Source organism: Scyliorhinus torazame, chromosome 13 (genome assembly GCF_047496885.1).
Source record: "Scyliorhinus torazame isolate Kashiwa2021f chromosome 13, sScyTor2.1, whole genome shotgun sequence".
NCBI lineage: Eukaryota > Metazoa > Chordata > Chondrichthyes > Carcharhiniformes > Scyliorhinidae > Scyliorhinus > Scyliorhinus torazame.
In genome coordinates this window covers 176,856,421-176,874,108 of record NC_092719.1, presented here as the reverse complement: position 1 = coordinate 176,874,108, position 17,688 = coordinate 176,856,421, and the positions used below count along the sequence as shown (strand labels likewise).

General features: G+C 48.0%; 1 protein-coding gene across 3 annotated transcripts in view; it reads right to left on the bottom strand.

Annotated features, from left to right (window-relative positions):
• Window positions 1-17,688, bottom strand: part of chdh (choline dehydrogenase) — a 140,247-nt gene that overhangs the window by 110,808 nt on the left and 11,751 nt on the right. The window contains exon 1 of one of the 3 annotated variants that reach the window (XM_072472493.1): window positions 13,630-13,652. The exons of the other annotated variants lie outside the window; for them this stretch is intronic. The gene's annotated coding sequence lies outside the window, so the exon portion shown is untranslated. Of the gene's footprint in view, window positions 1-13,629; window positions 13,653-17,688 lie in introns of those variants that run through there. 3 annotated transcript variants of the gene reach the window in all.

Here is a 17,688-nt window from a genome sequence, read left to right as displayed (position 1 = left end):
AACTACTGGTTAGATTGCTGGCAGTTGAAAACACCAACCGAGGGCAGTAAGTTCTACTATATACTTGGTAACATACTTATTTTAAAACACTGCTTCAAACACCTAGCATATGCCTAAACATTTCACATTTAAACATGAATAAATTGATCCATTGCCTTATTGTAGGTCAGTATGGTAATGTTTGCAGTCACCTGTGAGAAAGGAGGGGGTGGGATGGAAAAAGAGAAAGGGGAAATGGGAGGGTTAAATATGACTTCAAATGAATAGGAAAATTAAGAGGGTGAGTTGAAATAGCCCATTTTCAAATTTCTTTAATAGTCATTTCCTTTATTTTATTTCTCCTTCTGTGTCTGACTTAAAATGATTCAGTAGTTTTCTGAACATCATTATACCAAGCTGTACTAACAGGGACACGGATTTCAGAAATGGGAGCAGTTCTTGAACCCAGGTGCACTTGGAAGGTAGGTCACAGACTGGCACCACTTTGATGGGTTTGCAGAGGCTAACAGTATTTTGAAAGGAGTTCAGATTTTGAGAGCACTAATGAGTGCCATGGAATTAAAGAAGAACTTGGGCAAACTGCAGGATACAATATTCCCCACCTCAAATGCCATCCGCTTATTGACCAGTACCGTCGCTCCACACGTCTTCACAGCAGGATATCAAACCTGATAAGTTCTAAGAGTTAAGAGCCTAAAGAATTATGACCCAACCTGTCACTGGCCTTTTTAATCGTACCTCAATCCTAAAATGTGGTGTTACCCACCATTTTCCCAGTTGATCCACAACCTTTTGTGCCCTCAAGCACCCAGCTTTCACATTGCTGCCTTCACATAATTAAACCTAAATTTTCTGTTTCTAAATATTAATGGGCAGACACTCACAGGGTACATAATTTTATGCTGTACATTCCCAGCATCTGCTCAGAGCACAGAAGTGGAAATCTTTGTGTACTGTTGATGAAGTTAGTAATTTAAACAGTCTCTATTTAGTTGTACAAAATTTACTTCAAATGCTCAAAAGTTCATCATTCACAGTTTCAGGTTTTATATAAATTCCTTAAGCCCCAATCAATTTCTGAACTGAATTTTCAATTACAGCAAATAGCAATTCATTTCAATAGGCATTATCATTGTTTTATCTAACAATCAAATGTATCACATTAACATAGTGTTGTCAATTATATTAGCCGCTATCCACAATTGGGATTTCCAATGAGGAAATTTGCACTTCTGATTAGTAATCACAATTTATAAGTAAATATGTGCACTATTGTTGGATCTCAATACTTAGATTAGCTCTTTGTACATTTGTTGGTAAAATGATAAGATAAAAGTAGACTGAATGGCCAGACTGGTCACATGGAACGTGAGGAGGCTGATTGGGCCAGTCAAAAGGTTGTGTGTTTTCACGCATCTGAGGAGTTTGAAGGTGGATGTGGCCTTTTTGCAAGAGACACATCTCAAGATTGGGGACCAGACAAGGCTAAGGAAAGGGTGGGTAGGGAAAGTTTTCCATTTGGGGTTGGATATGAAGACGTGTGGAGTGACTGGTCAATAAGCGGATGGCATTTGAGGTGGGGAATATTGTAGCAGATTCGGGCAGGAGGTTTGTGATGGTAAGTGGGAAATTGGAGGGGATGCCAGTGGTTCTAGTTAATGTTTGTGACTCAAATTGGGATGATGTGGAGTTTGAGGCGACTATTGGGGACGATCCGGGCATGCACATGCACCGGCTGATTATGGGGAGGACTTTAACACGATCATTGACCCAGGGATTGACCGGTCGAGTTCGAGGTCGGGGAGAGTATTGGCTGCGGCGAAGGAGCTGAAGGGGTTTATGGAGCGCATGGGGGGAGTAGACCCGTGGGTGTTGGGAGGCCGAGGGTGAAGGAGTTTTCATACTTCTCCCATGTGCATAAGATCTACTCATGGATTGATTTTTTTTGTTGTGGGTAAGTCGTTATTAGCGGAGGTGGTGGACTCGGGATATTTGCCAATCGTGGTCTCGGGCCACCCGCCACATTGGGTGAACTTGCGAGTGGATCGGGGGGGGGGGGGGGGTGAGTCCCCCAGTGGACGTTGGATGTGGGGCTGCGAGTGGAGGAGGAGGTGTGTGAGCGGGTGAGGGCCGCCATCCAGGGGGAAGTGGAAGTAAAGGATACAGGTGATTTCTTGGGACAGGCTGGAATTTCCCACTGTGGAGGAGGGGCTGGGAGCGCCCATTGGATTGGTGGAGGTGCTGGATGGTATGGGGGCAATGCAGGCAGGGAAGGTTCCGAGTCCGGGCGGTTTGCCAGTTGAGTTTTATTCAATGATTTTGGGTGACCTGGCCTTGCTGGTGAGGGCATTTAATGAGGTGAGGGAGAAGGGTGAGCTCCCCACTACACTGTCGCGGGCCTCACTATCTCTGATCCTGAAGAAAGACAAGGACGCACACCAATAAAACTATTGAATGTGGATGCCAAGTGGCCTCGCGGATTGAGGATTGTGTGCCGGAGGTGATGGGGGGGGGGGAACCAGATGGGATTCGTAAAAGGGAGGCACATGTCAGCCAATATCAGGCGCCTGTTAAATGTCAAAATATGTTCCCAGAGGGCTGAAATGTGGAGGTGGTGGTCGCGATGGACGGGGAGAAGGCCTTTGATCGGGTAGAGTGGGAATATTTGTGAGAGGTATTGGGGCGGTTTGGGTTTGGGCAGAGGTTTGTGGATTGGATCCGACAGCTGTACAGGGCGCTGGTGACGAGTGTAAGAACGAATCGGGTGAGTTTGGGGTACTTTAGGTTGTACCGGGGGACCAGGCAGGGATGCCCACTCTCCCCGTTGCAATAGAGCCACTGGCGACGGGACTGAGACAATCTAGGGATTGGAAAGGGATTGTGCGGGGGAGGAGGGGTGGAGTAAAAGGTGTCCCGAAATACGGACGACCTGCTGTTGTATATATCGGACCCGCTAGAAAGCATAGGGGGTATTATGGACACTTTGGTGAAATTCGGCCGGTTTTCGGGGTGTAAATTAAACATGGGGAAGAGAGGTCTTCCCGATCCAGGCGAGGGTGCAGGACAGGAGGCTGGGCAAGCTGCCGTTCAAGGTAGTGGGGGCGAGTTTTAGGTATCTAGGCATCCAGGTAGCGCGGGGGTGGGAGCAATTGCACAAGTTGAATCTGGCGCGGTTGGTGGAACAAATGAAGGGCAAATTAAACGGTGGGATGTGCTTCCGTTGGCATTGGCGGGGCGGGTGCAGTCTGTGAAGGTGATTGTGCTCCCGAGGTTTTTGTTTGCGTTCCAGAATCTCCCGATTTTTATTCCCAAGAAGTTTTTCCAAGAATGTTAACTCATTAATATCGGGATTTGTGTGGCTGGGAAGGCCCCTCGAGTAAAGAAGGCGCAGTTGGTTGGCCTTGCCAAATTTAATAAATTTTTATTGGGCGGCAAATATAGCCATGGCAAGGTAGTGGGGGAGGGATTGGTATGGGAGCGGATGGAGGCAGTGTAAGGGTACTAGTTTGGGAGCGTTGCTGTCAGTGCCTCTGCAGTTCTTGCCCGCCAAGTACTCCACAAGTCTAGTAGTAGTGGTGACCCTGAGGGTGTGGAGACAATGGCTACAGCACTTGAGGCTTGAGGGGGCCATGGTTTGGACTCCGATCTGTGGGAATCTCCGGGGGAACTGGACGCTGGGTTTCAGGGTTGGCGGGTGGAGATTGAGCGGTTTGGGGATTTGTTCGTGGGGGGCAGCTTCCCAAGTTTGGAAGGACTGGCGGAGGAGTATGAGTTGCCCAGTGGAAATGAGTCCCGAGTGGACTTCCGGGTGCGGCGATGACCAGCTGAGTCGCACGTTTCGGCAGCTCCCGGTGAAACGGACTTTTGGGCTCTTGATAGGAGCCCCAACGGCAATTTTGACGGCTAAAAACACTGTGCGGTAAACCAGAAGGGAATCCCCCCTGGATACGGATGGAATAAGGAGGAGAAAGTGGCCGGATTGCAGTGGATCCTTTAGAACAGCGGCAAGGAAGGCAAGCAAAAACCAAGATGGCGTCGGAAGGTGGCAGTTTAACACGGGGCCCTGAACAACAAGAGTTCTTGAAATGCTGTGGAAGAGCTCAAAAAGGAAATGAAGAAAGAGCTGTTGGCCCCGATACTACAGGCGATCGAAGGGCTAAAGGAGGAACAAAAGACCCAGGAGCGGGAGCTTCGGGTCGTGAAGGCAAAGGCAGCCGAGAATGAGGACGACATACAGGGCCTGGTGGTGAAGACGGAGACGCATGAGGCACATCAGAAACAATGTGTGGAAAGGTTGGAGGCACTGGAGAACAACGCAAGGAGGAACAACCTGAGGATTCTTGGTCTTCCTGAAGGTGCGGAGGGAGCGGACGTCGGGGCATATGTGAGCACGATGCTGCACTCGTTAATGGGAGCGGAGGCCCCGGCGGGTCCGTTGGAGGTGGAGGGAGCATACTGAGTGATGGCGCGAGGACCGAGAGCAGGAGAAATTCCCAGAGCCATAGTGGTGAGATTCCTCCGTTTTAAGGATAGAGAAATGGTCCTTAGATGGGCAAAGAAAACTCGGAGCAGTAAATGGGAGAACGCGGTGATCCGCGTTTATCAAGACTGGAGTGCGGAGGTGGCGAGAAGGAGGGCGAGCTTTAATCGGGCCAAGGCGGCGCTTCATAAAAAGAAGATAAAATTTGGAATGCTGCAACCGGCAAGACTGTGGGTCACATATCGAGGGAGGCACCACTACTTTGAGACGGCGGATGAAGCGTGGACTTTTATTGTGGAAGAAAAACTGGAATGAGCGGGTTATTAAAAAGAACATTTGAACAAAGTGGTGGGGCGAATGTGGGGGGCGAAGAGGGGGGTTAAAAAGGGGGGAAAGAGGAGTTTTATGTACTAATCCTGCGATGTGGTAACTTTTCTCTCTTCCACAGGTGGTGATGGGGGAGGGGGGGGGGAGGTGGAGGAGATGGGGCGTTGGCCATTGGGGGCGGGGCCAAGGGAGAAGCACGGGCTTGGTTCCCTCGCTATGATAATCATGGCGGGAATAGAGAAGCAGGAAGGAGGGGGCGTCGCACGGTGCGAGCCGAGGTCACGGGGGGAAGCCGAGGTCGGCCAGAGTTTGCTGGCTTCGGGGAGCAACATGGGGGGAGTAATTACGCTAACGGGGGATCTAGCGGGGGGGGGGGGTGGGAGGGGGGAATTACTGGGTTGCTGCTGCTGGGGAGAGGGGGGAGCTGGTATGGGAGGGGATGGGCGGGGGGGCACCGCCTGGGGGAGATACAGCTGCGTGGGAACCGGGTGAGGAGCTGGAAAAAGGGGATGGCTAACCGACAAGGGGGGGGGGGGGGGGGGGGGGTCGGAAGCCCCCCAACCCGGCTGATCACGTGGAACGTGAGAGGGCTGAACGGGCCGATAAAGAGGGCACGGGTACTCGCACACCTTAAGAAACTTAAGGCAGATGTGGTTATGTTACAGGAAACGCACCTGAAACTGATAGACCAGGTTAGGCTACGCAAAGGATGGGTGGGGCAGGTGTTCCATTCGGGGCGAGATGCGAAAAACAGGGGGGTGGCTATATTAGTGGGGAAGCGGGTAATGTTCGAGGCAAAGACTATAGTGGCGGATAACGGGGGCAGATACGTAATGGTGAGTGGCAAACTACAGGGGGAGACGGTGGTTTTGGTAAACGTATATGCCCCGAACTGGGATGATGCCAATTTTATGAGGCGGATGCTAGGACGCATTCCGGACCTAGAGATGGGAAAGCTGATAATGGGGGGAGATTTTAATACGGTGTTGGAACCAGGGCTGGATAGGTCGAAGTCCAGGACTGGAAGGAGGCCGGCAGCAGCCAAGGTACTTAAAGATTTTATGGAGCAGATGGGAGGTGTAGACCCGTGGAGATTTAGCAGACCTAGGAGTAAGGAGTTCTCATTTTTCTCCTATGTCCATAAAGTCTACTCGCGAATAGACTTTTTTGTGCTGGGAAGGGCGTTGATCCCGAAGGTGAGGGGAACGGAGTATACGGCTATAGCCATTTCGGATCACGCTCCACACTGGGTAGACTTGGAGATAGGGGAGGAAACAGGAGGGCGCCCACCCTGGAGAATGGACATGGGACTAATGGCAGATGAGGGGGTGTGTCTAAGGGTGAGGGGGTGCATTGAAAAGTACTTGGAACTCAATGATAATGGGGAGGTCCAGGTGGGAGTGGTCTGGGAGGCGCTGAAGGCGGTGGTTAGAGGGGAGCTGATATCAATAAGGGCACATAAAGGGAAGCAGGAGAGTAAGGAACGGGAGCGGTTGCTGCAAGAACTTTTGAGGGTGGACAGACAATATGCGGAAGCACCGGAGGAGGGACTGTACAGGGAAAGGCAAAGGCTACATGTAGAATTTGACTTGCTGACTACAGGCACTGCAGAGGCACAATGGAGGAAGGCACAGGGTGTACAGTACGAATATGGGGAGAAGGCGAGCAGGTTGCTGGCACACCAATTGAGGAAAAGGGGAGCAGCGAGGGAAATAGGGGGAGTGAGGGATGAGGAAGGAGAGATGGAGCGGGGAGCGGAGAGAGTGAATGGAGTGTTCAAGACATTTTATAAAAAGTTATATGAAGCTCAACCCCCGGATGGGAGGGAGAGAATGATGGGCTTCTTGGATCGGCTGGAATTTCCCAAGCTGGAAGAGCAGGAAAGGGTGGGACTGGGAGCACAGATCGAGGTAGAAGAAGTGGTGAAAGGAATTAGGAGCATGCAGGCGGGAAAGGCCCCGGGGCCGGATGGATTCCCAGTCGAATTCTATAGAAAATATGTGGACTTGCTCGCCCCGGTATTGACGAGGACCTTTAATGAGGCAAAGGAAAGGGGACAACTGCCCCCGACTATGTCTGAAGCAACGATATCGCTTCTCTTAAAGAAGGAAAAGGACCCGCTACAATGCGGGTCCTATAGACCTATTTCCCTCCTAAATGTAGATGCCAAGATCCTGGCCAAGGTAATGGCAATGAGAATAGAGGAATGTGTCCCGGGGGTGGTCCACGAGGACCAAACTGGGTTTGTGAAGGGGAGACAGCTGAACACGAATATACGGAGGCTGTTAGGGGGAATGATGATGGCCCCACCAGAGGGGGAAACGGAGATAGTAGTGGCGATGGATGCCGAGAAAGCATTTGATAGAGTGGAGTGGGATTATTTGTGGGAGGTGTTGAGGAGATTTGGTTTTGGAGAGGGGTATGTTAGATGGGTGCAGCTGTTGTATAGGGCCCCGATGGCGAGCGTGGTCACGAATGGACGGGGATCTGCATATTTTCGGCTCAATAGAGGGAGAAGGCAGGGATGCTCTCTGTCCCCATTATTGTTTGCACTGGCGATTGAGCCCCTGGCGATAGCGTTGAGGGGTTCCAAGAAGTGGAGGGGAGTACTTAGAGGAGGAGAAGAACACCGGGTATCTTTGTATGCGGACGATTTGCTACTATACGTGGCAGACCCGGCGGAGGGGATGCCAGAAATAATGCGGATACTTGGGGAGTTTGGGGATTTTTCAGGGTATAAATTGAACATGGGGAAAAGTGAGTTGTTTGTGGTGCATCCAGGGGAGCAGAGTAGAGAAATAGAGGACCTACCGATGAGGAAGATAACAAGGGACTTTCGTTACCTGGAGATCCAGATAGCCAAGAATTGGTGCACATTGCATAGGTTAAATTTAACGCGGTTGGTGGAACAAATGGAGGAGGATTTCAAGAGATGGGATATGGTATCCCTGTCACTGGCAGGGAGGGTGCAGGCGGTTAAGATGGTGGTCCTCCCGAGATTCCTCTTTGTGTTTCAGTGCCTCCCGGTGGTGATCACGAAGGCTTTTTTTAAAAGGATTGAAAAGAGCATCATGGGTTTTGTGTGGGCCGGGAAGACCCCGAGAGTGAGGAAGGGATTCTTACAGCGTAGCAGGGATAGGGGGGGGGGGCTGGCACTACCGAGCCTAAGTGAGTATTATTGGGCCGCTAATATTTCAATGGTGAGTAAGTGGATGGGAGAGGAGGAGGGAGCGGCGTGGAAGAGATTAGAGAGGGCGTCCTGTAGGGGGACTAGCCTACAGGCTATGGTGACAGCCCCATTGCCGTTCTCACCGAGGAACTACACCACAAGCCCGGTGGTGGTGGCTACACTGAAGATTTGGGGACAGTGGAGACGGCATAGGGGAAAGACTGGAGCCTTGGGGGGGTCCCCGATAAGAAACAACCATAGGTTTGCCCCGGGGGGAATGGATGGGGGATATGGAATGTGGCAAAGAGCAGGAATAACGCAACTGAAAGATCTGTTTGTGGATGGGAAGTTCGCGAGTCTGGGAGCGCTGACCGAGAAATATGGGTTGCCCCAAGGGAATGCATTCAGGTATATGCAACTGAGGGCTTTTGCGAGGCAACAGGTGAGGGAATTCCCGCAGCTCCCGACACAAGAGGTGCAGGACAGAGTGATCTCAAAGACATGGGTGGGGGATGGTAAGGTGTCAGATATATATAGGGAAATGAGGGACGAAGGGGAGACTATGGTAGATGAACTAAAAGGGAAATGGGAAGAAGAGCTGGGGGAGGAGATCGAGGAGGGGCTGAGGGCAGATGCCCTAAGCAGGGTAAACTCGTCGTCCTCGTGTGCCAAGCTAAGCCTGATTCAGTTTAAGGTAATACACAGGGCGCATATGACTGGAGCACGGCTCAGTAAATTTTTTGGGGTGGAGGATAGGTGTGCGAGGTGCTCGAGAAGCCCAGCGAATCATACCCATATGTTTTGGTCATGCCCGGCACTACAGGGGTTTTGGATGGGGGTGACAAAGGTGCTTTCAAAAGTAGTGGGGGTCCGGGTCGAACCAAGCTGGGGGTTGGCTATATTTGGGGTTGCACAAGAGCCGGGAGTGCAGGAGGCGAGAGAGGCCGATGTTTTGGCCTTTGCGTCCCTAGTAGCCCGGCGCAGGATATTGTTAATGTGGAAAGAAGCCAAGCCCCCGGGGGTGGAGACCTGGATAATTGACATGGCAGGGTTTATAAAGCTAGAGCGGATTAAGTTCGTTCTAAGGGGGTCGGCTCAAGGGTTCACCAGGCGGTGGCAACCGTTCGTCGAATACCTCGCAGAAAGATAGATGGAATGGAAAAAAGAAGGCAGCAGCAGCAGCCCAGGATCGGGGGGGGGGGGGAGGAGGAGGAACCAGAAGGACTCTCAGGGTTGTTAATATATACTGTATAATATGTATAGGTCGTTGCGACAGATAATTATATATTAGACTGTTAAATTATATTTTTGGAGAGTGTTACTTGTGATAAGGCAGTTGCCAATTAGGGTTAGTTTTCATTTTTGTTATTTATTATTTATTCATTTTTTTGTTTATAAAATAGGTCATTATTATTTGTGTTGTTATAATATTGTGTAAAGGATGCACAATATACTGTGTTGGTTGACCAAAAATTTTCGATAAAATATTTATTAAAAAAAAAAGGAAATGAGTTCCGATACTTACAGGTGCGGAACTATGTGAGAAAGCAGGTGCCATCCTTTCCTGATCTACCGCCCCCGGGTTGCAGGACAAGGTGCTGTCGAGAACAGTGTTTGGAGAGGGCAGGGTGTCAGAGATATATAAGGAATTGATGGATTGCGAGGGCGCCCCAATAGGAGTAGTTAAGCAAATGTGAGATAAGGAACTGGGGGGTGAGCTGGAGGCTGGGTTATGGGAAGAAACTTTGAGGAGGGTGAATGGGTCCTCCTTGTGCGCCAGGCTGCATCACATTCAATTTAAGGTGGTCCACTGGGCACATATGATGGTGGCTAGAATGAGTAGGGTCTTTGAGGGGGTGGAGGATAGATGTGGGCGCTGTGCGGGGGGCCCGCGAATCATGTTCCCATATTTTGGGCCTGCCCGAAGTAGCTGGGATTTTGGCGGGGGTTCGCTGACGTGATGTCGGAGATACGGGGGGGGGGGGGGGGGGGGGGGGGGGGGGGGGTGAAGGTGGTCCCGAGTCCAGAATTGGCAGTGTTTGGAGTGTTGGAAAACCCAGGAGTCGAAGAGGTGAGAGAGGCCAACGTTCTGGCCTTTGCTTCTCTGGTAGCCCGGAGACGAATCCTGTTGGGGTGGAGGGATTCGGAGCCCGAATGTGGGTGAGCGACTTTGCATGATTTCCTTAGGCTGGAGAAAATTAAATTTGCCTTAAGGGGGGTCGATGGAAGGGTTCGCCCGGAGATGGAAACCTTTCATTGACTTCTTCCAGGACGGTTAAGTCAGCAGGGGGCGGTTTAGGGTTAACAATCTGCACTGTAAATTCTATGATTCTATGAGGGTGGGGTAATGGTAGGGAGGGAGGGCTGCAGTTGTTGGCTATTTATTGAGTTTTGCTGTGATCTCCTGTTTGTTATCTTTTGGCTATCTTTTTTTATCTTGTTTGTGCTTGTGTTTGATGTTTATTTATAAATATAATAAAAAAGAATTTAAATAAACTGAATGTTTTTGATAATTGCGAGTACGTTACTTCCCAAGGTATTGAATGGTGACCAGTTCATAACAGTATTTTTTTTCCTTTTTTTTATATTCTCCTCCTTTTTCACATTTTCTCCCAAATTTACACCCAACAATAAACAATATTCAGTAACGAATGTAATGTCAATCCCCATATCAATAACAACAATGCCATTCTCCCACCAAACCCCAGACATTGGCCCGCATGTTAACATAAACAAATGACAAAAAGGAATCAGGAATCACCTATAGTCACCATTAACACATACAGTCCCCCTCCCCCAACCCCCCCCCGAATGTTCGATGTGATCCAATTCTCAAAAGTGCATAATGAATGACACCCATGAATTGTAGAACCCCTCCATCCTTCCCCTCAGTTCAAATTTGACCTTTTCAAGCTTTAAGAATTCCAGCAGGTCCCCCTGCCACACCAGGGCACAGGGTGGAGAGGTTGACCTCCACCCTAACAGGATACACCTTTGGGCGATCAACGAGGCGAAGGCTACGACATCTGCCTCCGCACCAGTTTCCAACCCGGGCTGGTCCGACACCCCGAATATGGCCTCCCGAGGGCGCAGGTCCAGTTTCACGTGCACCACTTTAGAGATTAACTTAAACACCTCCTTCCAGTAATCCTCCAGCTTTGGACAGGACTAAAACATATGAACGTGGTTTGCGGGGCCTCCCCTGCAACGTTCACACACATCTTCTACCCCCTCAAAGAGCCGGCTCATCCTCGCCCTTGTAAGGTGCGCTCTATACACCACCTTCAGCTGTATCAGCCCCAACATCGCACACGAGGTGGAGGCGTTCACCCTCCGGAGCACCTCACACCAGAACCCCTCCTCCATACCCTCTCCCAACTCTTCCTCCCATTTTGCCTTGATCCCTTCTAGTGGCGCCTTCTCCTCCTCCAAAATAGCCACGGAAACCACCGATACTATCCCCTTCTCCAGTCCTCCTGTCGTCAGCACCTCCTCCAGAAATGTGGAAGTCGGCTCTCCTGGAAAGCTCTGTATCTCCTTTCTGGCAAAGTCTCGAACCTGCATGTATCTAAATATTTCCCCCTGCTCCAGCACATACTTCGCTCCCAGCTCCTTCCATCCCGCAAAACGACCCCCAAGAAATAAATCTATTAGTGTTCTAATTCCTTTCTCCTCCCATCTCCAAAAATTTCCATCACACTTCCCTGGCTCAAATCTATGATTCCCCCAAATCGGCATTTCCCTTGACCCTGCCCCCAACCCGAAGTGCCGCCGAAACTGCCTCCAAATTCTCAACGAAGCTATTACTACCGGACTCCCTGAGTATCTCCCCGGGGCTGTCAGGAGCGGCGCTGTCACTCGTGCCTTCAAGTCCAACCCCCTACACAAGCTCTCCTCCATTCTGACCCATTGGGAGTACCAGTTCATAAAGTATTTAATAAGCTTGAAGAAAAAGCTTCTGATGAAGGGTCATCGGTTTGAAACGTTAACCTAGTTTCTCTTTCTACTGATGCTGCTCAAGCTGTTGAGTATTTCCAGCATTTTCTCTTTTATTTTAGATTTCTAGCATCCACTGAATTTTGCTTTTGTGTTTGAATGGTGAGAGATGTAGGTATATTTATCTGGATTGTCTGAGTATAGACGGTAAAATGCTTCCTCCTAAAATTACTGCACATAGCTAAAACAGCTTTGTGTAGCCAAATCGGAGGTTAGTCAGCGAGTTTCATTGGACAACGCTGTGTTAAGTAACAGTGTCTGCTGATGCAATATCAGCTGACCAATTCATAACAACATTTTTTCAAGATTTCTTGAACAAAAGAACAAGAAAACGCGAAACCTCGCAGAATATGAGAGCACACCTTTTTACACTTGAACTCCTGCTGATATAAATCATATTCTAGCCAATTGTGCAAACTGCACATGCCTGGAATGCATAAGCCTGACTGAAAACTCATTCCAACAGCTTCAGAGAAGTTTAATCCTTAAGTGAAAACTTAAATGAAGATATTAAAAAATGACTAAAGTATAAATATAATCCGATTGTTGTTTACCAGCTTATTTTGGTTACTGTGAATTTCAATTAGAGGCAAAGCTTTTTTGAAAAGTTTGGAATAATCTGTTTGTTTTATTAACAGTGGCAGAACTGTTTTCATGTTGAAGATTTCCATTATTGATAGTTATCTGGACACACACTATTAAATGGTGACATAAAAGGATTCTTCAAAATTTTAACAACAGGAAGACCCTCATGTAAAAATACAAAATGTTCTAATAATATGTAGACATGGCTCTGTTAATGTGTAATACACTTGAATCTGAAAGGTTGTATAACTCTGCTGACACATCTCTCTCACCTCAGATGCCATGCCCTGAGAAGATATTGGTGACCATGGACAATTATGTATTCATGTGTTGCTTCATCGTTACACTTGGCAAGATACTGCAGGGATTTGCCGCTCGGCTTCAGCAGGGTTTGGCTGACCAGGAGCCTTTTCTGCTCTTACTACCTGTCATAGGATTTGCAGGTTAATAATCAGCCCCGTTAGAAACACACCTTCCATGGCCATCAAGTCCTAGAGTGGGGTTCGATCCAGCAACTTCTGGCTTGAGATAAGAACGCTACCACTGAGCTACAACATCACCACCCCCCTCCCCACCACCACCACCCCGCTCCCATCACCCCGCCTCCCTCTCCCATACAATCACATATTTTCCTATTAAATATCTCTATTAATGAGGCTCCTGTAAAGGATAATCATTTAAGTGGTAGGATAGAGGAAGCAAATTTATTGAGACCTTGACAACTGACGTCACCCTCAAGCATGAGTAGCTTCAAGATTGGAAAGGGAAGAGACTTGTAAGCAAATCACCTTGCCCAATAATGTTAAATAACTTTATTATTGGCAAACAGGGTAAAGGACAAAGGTTCAATCCTGCAGGAGAATCTTAAGAGGAGAGGAATAATTAAAGATGGAAATCATAACTTTTTTCTCCCCACATTTTCCCAATCCGTCCTGACAATTTGATTCATTTACTGTAGCACAATTTCACATGTGCCATGTTACCCATGTAATCAGCAGACGGTAAGTGTTAAATGGACTACTCGCCTGCCAGGGCTTGGGAGGATTAGAGTCTGGATCAAGTTCATACTCACCCAACAACTATGTATACACAATTCCAGTAGGCGACATCAACATTGGAGACACCTGGCATGGTCTTGATGGGCCAAATGGCCTCCTTCCCTGCCATAACAATTCTATGCCACTGACCAAGCAGGGAAACAAGTTCGATTTTTCTCTCCCGAACCAGTCGTCACCTGATCAAGGAGAAAGCTTGTGATTTCAAATAAACCTGTTGGACTTTAACCTGGTGTTGTGAGACTTCTTACTGTGCCCACCCCAGTCCAGCGCCGGCATCCCAACATCATGACTAACCAGTAACACCGAGATCACCAATTATCCCAATTGCTGCTCTCACTCCCAGGATCAAACATGGGTACGGATGTATTTTCAAATTTCTTCAGTAGTCCAGAAACAATGTTTATTTAAGGAACAGTTAAACTGTCAGACACCAAACTATTCATTCTCAGTTAATCCAACCTCCAACTCAATTCACCTTGACCCCTATTTGCTCAAATTCAGAGATCCTGTCCTCCTTTAAATCTCCCTCCACATAAAGTCTCTTACCTATTTTTAAGGTCATCCCTCATCTATGACATCTCATGTGCCCTCAATTCCCTTCACTATATGTGGTCTGGCAGAATATAGTGTCACAATCCCTGTAGATGGATACATTTTAAAAATAAATTGAAACTTCCAGTGAATGGCTGAAAGAATCACACACCAAACTTTCAAGTTTTAAGGTCTTTACTATAACACACAAGCTAAAAGCAATATTGACTAAACACTCCTCCAGAAGGCAACTTATACTCGAAACGACAGAAAAGAACCCGCATTGAAACAACCAAAAATCTCTTTCCACGATTATACATTACGCTGATTCTTAATTAGGCACTCTGTTCTCCAGGAACCAGTACAAAGTGATTCTTGGATCCTTTTTTCTTTCTAGCCTTCTAATTCCCAATCTCCAAACTGGCGTGGAATATCATGGAGATCCTCCCTCTAGCCAAAATTAGGTGATTCTTCCAGCTTAATTTAAACCCTCACAACCTTGCACTCTTCAATCCCACATTTTTAGAAAAAGATAAAGTCTCGTCTCTATCTCTTTGTTCTCACTTTTTGTCTCACTCGGATTCTTGCAGACTGACCTAGTCTGTGAGGTGTAGTGATATTTTTAGGATAACCTGTAACCCAAGGCTTCTGAAGGTGGTTTGCTCTCTCAAAGCCCATTTCCATGGCAAAGTGAATCACATGGGCCTTGTAACCAGGTATACATGTTCATTACCAGTCCTTTAGATCTCCAGCTCCATTCTTGGAATTAAATAAACAGATTAAATTATGACCGCTTACAAAACTTGCCATTCCTCACATCTCCCTGGGACTTGGAGACTAACAATCTATTCACCATCAGCACAGCCACTCGAGTCACCATTTACAGAGTTGAATATCATGCACCTTGCATAACAATCTGGCCCCTCTTTAACCTCCTAACAACCAAGCCACCCAGGCTTGTTATCAGCAGCACACAGAACAAGTCACAAAATTCCCTTCATTCCTCCATCTCACCCACAATTAGATATACTGCTCCAAAACATCATAACCTCATAACCCTTGCATTTGTAACAACAGGGAGTAAGATTTGTTATCTGATTGGTACAATTTGGCAAGTGGTATTCATCAGGGAACTGCACCGGGGCATTAGTTTTTCTGTATATATACTGCTAACTTGGACAGAGGAATAGTGATTTGTGTATCTGAGTTTGCAAATGACACCAAGATAGAAGGCATGGTAAAATGTTCAGATGGGAACAAGAAGTTACAAAGATACTGGGGCAGATTAAGTGAGTGGGAAAATATGTGGTAAATGTAATTTAATGTGAGGAAGTGTGATGTCATCTACTTTGATTCAAAATAAGACAAGTCAGAATATTTTCTTAATTATGAGATACCAGGCAATTTACCAAGGTTCCATCGACAGCATCTTCCAAACACATAACTCTACCACATAGAAGGACACGGGCAGCAGAAGAATGGGAACATCACCACCTGTACGTTCTGTGAGCCACACATCATCCAAACTTGAAACTGTATCGCTGTTCCATCAATGTCACTGAGTCAAAAACCTGGAACTCACTCCCTAACATCACTGTGGGGGTACCTACACCACATGGACTACAACCACTCATTGAGGTGGCTAAACAGCACCTTATCATGGCAATTAGGGATGAGTAACAAATTTTAGTCTTTCAAGTAACGCTCTCCCATGAAAGAATTATATATTTTTTATAAACTGTGGGGCAGAGCAGGGGTATAAGTGTCGAAGTACAAAAATTAATCAAAGAGCCTAATAGTGTCTTAGTTGTTATCTCAGAAAGGAGGAAAGTGCTGAGAAAAGTGGTCTGTTATTGAGAGTTTTGAGCACAGAGCTGGATGAATCTGCTGAACAAAGTGACTTTTGGGGATGCCACGATGACACAGTGGTTAGCACTGCTTCCTCATACCGTCAAGGCTTCGATTCCAGCCTTGGATAGCTGTCGGTGTGGAGTCTCTCCCGTCTCTGCGTGGGTTTCCTCTTATCAAAGAGCCTAATAGTGTCTTAGTTGTTATCTCAGAAAGGAGGAAAGTGCTGAGAAAAGTGGTCTGTTATTGAGAGTTTTGAGCACAGAGCTGGATGAATCTGCTGAACAAAGTGACTTTTGGGGATGCCACGATGACACAGTGGTTAGCACTGCTTCCTCATACCGTCAAGGCTTCGATTCCAGCCTTGGATAGCTGTCGGTGTGGAGTCTCTCCCGTCTCTGCGTGGGTTTCCGCCGGGTGCTCCAGGTTCCTCCCACAGTCCAAAGATGTGCAGGTTAGGTGGATTGGCCATGCTAAATTGTCCCTTAGTGTCAAAAGATGTTTAGGTTAGTGGGGTTATGGGGTTACGGGGATTGGGCCTAGGTAGGGTGTTTCTTTCAGAGAGGGTCAGTGCAGACTTGATGGCCCGAATGGCCTCCTTCTGCACTGTAAGAATTCTATGGTTAAACAGTGATAGCAGGAACCTGATGATTGGAAATTTGTGCTGAGGGGTAGGAGGCGCTCAGAAATTTAAACCATGTCAAGGTGAAGGAATTGTATTTGGAGGAAGGGTTCATCAGTCTGGAGGAGCTAAGGGAGAGGGTAGAACTGCCGATGGAGAGTGAATTCAGGTATCTGCAAGTTATGGACTTTGTGCAAAAGATCTGGAGGGGTTCCCTAGGTTGCCGAGATACACCCTCTGGAGCGACTGTTGCTTCCAGATGTGGAAGGGGCGGGGGAGAATTGGGGATATATACAAGTGGCTGGGGGAGCAGGGAGGCGATCGGCTGGTTAAGATCAAGGAGAAATGGGAAGCGGGGTTGGGAGGGGAGATCAATTGGGGAGTATGGAGTGCAGCACTGTGTCGGATAAATGGGGCCTCCTCTTGTGCAAGGATGAGCCTGATACAGTTTAAGGTGTGCACAGGGTACATAATGACCTGGGCGAGAATGAGTGGGTTCTTTCAGGGGTTAGCAGATGAGTGTGAGAGGTGTGGGCGGGGTCAATGAATCACGCACATGTTTTGGGGTTGTGAAAAATTGGGAAGATTCTAGGCGGGATGTTCACGGTCTTAGCCAGGATAGTGGAGGAGAAGAAGGTGGACCCGGATCCTTTGGTGCCGATATTTGGGGTTTCAGGGAAGCCGGAGCTCATGGAGAGGAGGAAGGCCGATGTCTTGGCCTTCACCTCTCTGTGAATGCATGGCGACGAATTTTGCTCGAGTGGCGGTCAGCACCGCCGCCGGGGGTAGCGACTTGGTTGGGTGACCTGTATGACTTTCTGCAGTTAGAGAAGATAAAGTATGAGTTAAGGGGCTCAGCAGGGGGTTTTGGGAAAAGGTGGGGGATGTTTGTGTTCGTGTTTGAGGAGCTGTTCGGTGCTGGGGGGGGGGGGGTGGGGGTGATAAAGGGGAAAAATCTGTACAGACTGTATAGTTGATTGTTGGGAAGTATGATTCCCAGGGTGTTTATCTGCTGTAACCTGTTTTGATGCATGTTTGAAATAAAATACATTTTTTTTAAATAAGAAAAGTA